Source organism: Suncus etruscus, chromosome 10 (genome assembly GCF_024139225.1).
Source record: "Suncus etruscus isolate mSunEtr1 chromosome 10, mSunEtr1.pri.cur, whole genome shotgun sequence".
Lineage (NCBI taxonomy): Eukaryota > Metazoa > Chordata > Mammalia > Eulipotyphla > Soricidae > Suncus > Suncus etruscus.
Window position 1 is genome coordinate 27,038,969 of NC_064857.1, and position 4,223 is coordinate 27,043,191.

A 4,223-nucleotide genomic window follows, 5' to 3' on the forward strand; every position below is an offset into this window, starting at 1 on the left:
TTACCATTTTGATTTCCTCACTAGTAATAGGTCTGTTTATCTTAAACCGGATCATCTTGGTTTAGCCTTCAAGGTTAGAGGAGTTCAAGAATTTATCTATTTATTCAAGTTTCTCATGTTTTGTGGCATAGGGTTTCTCAAAGTAATCTCTGATTACCCTTTGAATTTTTGTCGTAACTCTAATAGTCTCCACTTTTTCATTTTCAATTCAGTTCAATAAATCGCTCTCTCTCTCTCTCACTCTCTCTCTCTCTCCCTTCTTTGTGAGTTCTGCTAATGGTTTGTAGGTCTTTGTTTTTTCAAAAAAACAACTCTTGTTTTCATTGATCTTTCAAATTTTTTGTATTTTCAGTTCATTAATTTCTGCTCTAAGCTTTATTATTTCTATTTATTCTGCCTATTTTTTTGATTTTGTTGTTCTTTTTCAAAATTTTAAGCTGCACCTTTAAATTATTTCTGTAGGCCCCTTCTTCCTTCCTGATGAATGCCTCATTTTTTAAATTTTTTTATTTCTTATTTAAATAACTTTATTACATACATGATTGTGTTTGGGTTTCAGTCATGTAAAGAGCACCACCCATCACCAGTGCAATATTCCCTTCACCAATGTCCCAAATCTTCCTCCTTCCCACCCAACCCCCGCCTGTACTCTAGACAGACTTTCTATTTCCCTCGTACATTCTCATTATTAGGATAGTTCAAAACGTAGTTATTTCTCTAACTAAACTCATTCCTGTTTGTGGTGAGCTTCATGAGGTGAGCTGTAACTTCTAGCTCTTTTCTCTTTTGTGTCTGAAAGTTATTATTGCAAGAATGTCTTTCATTTTTCTTAAACCCCATAGATGAGTGAGACCATTCTGCATCTTTCTCTCTCTCTCTCTCTCATTTTCTCTCTCTCTCTCTGACTTATTTCACTCAGCATAATAGATTCCATGTACATCCATGTATAGGAAAATGTCATGACTTCATCTCTCCTGACAGCTGCATAATATTCCATTGTGTATATGTACCACAGTCTGATGAATGCTTCTAAGTCTAGAAATTTTCCTTTTAATGTTGCTTTTGCTGTTTCTCACAAATGCTGATAATTTGTGTCTTTATACATATATGTATATATACACACATATATAGATACATATACGTATATATACACACACTAAGCCATTTTCTTCCATTTCTTCCTTCAGAGCTAGTATATTCTTGTTGGGTTTTAACCTAGTTGACCTATCAAGGTGTGATAGGGCAGTGTTGAAGTCTCCTATTGTTATTGTATTGTTATTATTGTATTTCTTCAGATCTGTCAGCAAAAGTTTTAAACATGTGGCTGGTTTTTCATTGAGTACATATATGTACTCAATGTGTGATTTCTTCCTGGTGCACAGATATCTTAATTATCAAGAAGCGTCCATCTCTATCCTTTATATAGACTTTTTAAGTCTAATGTCTCTGTCATGTGATACAAGCATAGCCACCCTAGCCTTTTTATGGGAGTTTTTTTGCTTGAACGATTGTTCTCCAACCTTTGACTTTGAGTTTATGCTTGCTCTGACTATTCAAATGAGTTTCTTGGAGGCAGCAAAACATTGTGAAAACTAATAATTTTGAGAGAAGTTAAAAATATCTAAAACTCTTAGAATTATAAAAGTCTTTATATAAATTTTATATTTCAGTGTGTTGCTATAAGAGTATTTTTAAATTACTTCAAAAATTTTAAAAAATAACTCCAGTTATAAAAATAACTTCAGCCGCACATATACTAAAATTGTAACAATACAGAGAAGATTAGCATGGCCCCTGCGCAAGGATGACACGCAAAGTCTTGAAGTGTTTCATATTTCTTGTAAAAAAAAAATAACTCCAGCTACTGATCACACTGTAGATTAACCTATAGTGTTGAGATCGCAGAAACAAATTGTGATGTAATAGTCAAATGCAGGAGCTGGAGTGGTAGGATATTTGCCTTGCATGGGGCTGACACAGGACAGACCTAGGTTCGATCCCTGGCATCCCATATGGTCCCCCAACCCATGGGCGATTTCTGAGCACATAGATAGGAGTAACCACTGAGTGTCACTAGATGTGGTCCAAAACCAAAAAATAAAAAAAGTCAGATGGACTCTCATAAAATGTAAACAATTAGTGCTTGCTTCGGCAGTACATATACTAAAATGGGAACGATAAAGAGAAGATTAGCATGACCCCTGCACAAGGATGACACAAAAATTCATGAAGCGTTCCATATTTAAAAAAAATGTAAACAATTAGAATATTTGGGGCAAACTATTTATCTAACATCCTAATTCATTTACAAACTTCTTAATAGCAATGATCAGTAAACTAGAGATAATATATGAAGTGCATTCTGAGAGTATTGTAAATGTAAAATTGTATATTATCTATATTACAGTATAAAATGTTTTAAGATTTGAATATATAGCACTGTGTGGATATCAAATATACATCAAGTATGCACGAATTTTAAGGTTCAAAGAAGGCTTAGCGATTACAATTTGAGATAATTACCATCATGGTATCTTAGGACTTGGTTAAAGTTGCCTTGTTAAAAATTGAAGGATCATCTAATGCATGAAATGACTGGTCTTGATAAGCTGTATGGCACAGAACTCATTAATACAAACTTGAAGCCAAATAATCTCATAATGCTGAATGTCCTCATCATTCAAGCTGTAGTTTTCTTATATATTATTTGAAGAGATGCTTACAAATGTCAGTTTGTGGTAGACATGCATTCAAGAATTTCCTCCTAACAACCACCTTTACCAGAATTAGATATTTTTTATTGTAAAACTTGGATAAATGCTCCAGAGATAACATTATGTCCTATGACTCTATTCTTGTTTTTATTGACTTAAAATCATAGAATATGATACTTGCTTACTTTTTTGTTTTTCTTTCTTTTTTGATTCACACCCAGCAGTACTGATGGCTTTGTGTTCAGGAATCACTTCAGATAATGCTTGAGAAACATATGTGGTCTTGGGATCACACCTAGGTCAACACCCTATCCAATAAATTATTGCTCAACCCCACATAGTTGCTTCCTTAATTTATACCTTAAGCCTTGGAATTCCTTCTCTAAATTCCTATTCATACACCTCATATCCTCTAGCCATCACCAAAACTGTTGACTTAATATTTTTCCTATGGAAAAATGAAATTAGCAATCTGAGTATTATTTTTAATGCCATTACATATTCAGTGTTAGCATTTCCTATGGAAAACTTTATGCATATTACTAAATGGTAAAAATATGAATATTTGGAAATTAATCTAAAAGATTTCTCTTTTTTCTTTTTTTCCTCATTATTTAATTTATATTTCCTCTTCTATAGAAGGAGAGGAACTATAGAGGAACTCTATTATACAGAATAATTTACTGTTTAATTAAATAATTTTATTTAATGATTCAAAAACTATAACTTAACATTATATAATTTATAAATTTAATAATTTATTGCAGTAGTTTAGTTTATTTACATAATTAAAATGATTTAATTGATGCTTATAATTTGATAATATATCATTTATAATTAATGATTTAATTTAGTAATTATAATAATTAAATTTTAATTTCCTGAGGATTATATAAATCTGTTGATAGCCCATTTGATTTTAAGAAAGATCACATACACTTTCTTCTTTCATATTTAGTGTTATCTATTAGTATCAAATGAATATTTGATATATGATATAAATACAGAATATTTCCAGGGATAATATCCCAACCTAAAAAAATAACTTGCCCCCAAAGCTAGATTCAGTCACAGAGTCAGTTGGAGATTGATGAGCTTTACTTGAATCTCACAAGACATTGCCATTATGACAACAGGATTATGTTCTGAGGGAACGAACTGTAACTTTGAGCGGTTAATAGAATTTTTAGAATTTGGACTTTGACAAGTTGGTAAAAATGTTCCACAATCAGGTAAAGAGGTTTTTTATTGTTTATTTATTTTTTTTTTCCATTTTGATTTGAACTAGTCCTGGGCAGACAGATTCACAGAGAGTCATTAGTGTCAGTTATTCAAATCAAAAATGTGACCTGGAGTCATGATGAGAGAATTGTGGCAGCCTGGAAGCAAATATTTGTTACGTAGATAAAAGAGTGGAACAAACCTGTGCTATGGTTGGAGTTATGCAATGACTGTAGCTCCAAGGAATTATTAAATGATTAAAAGAATAATCCCTTTTACTTAACACTG

General features: G+C 32.0%; 2 non-coding genes across 2 annotated transcripts; both read left to right on the forward strand.

Annotated features, from left to right (window-relative positions):
• Positions 1–1,735: 1,735 nt before the first annotated feature.
• LOC126021610 (U6 spliceosomal RNA) lies at positions 1,736–1,839 on the forward strand. The gene has a single exon (XR_007500111.1). It is a non-coding gene; the product is annotated as a U6 spliceosomal RNA (small nuclear RNA).
• Positions 1,840–2,139: 300 nt separating this feature from the next.
• On the forward strand, positions 2,140–2,246 carry LOC126021571 (U6 spliceosomal RNA). Its single transcript, XR_007500075.1, has one exon. It is a non-coding gene; the product is annotated as a U6 spliceosomal RNA (small nuclear RNA).
• Positions 2,247–4,223: the final 1,977 nt, after the last annotated feature.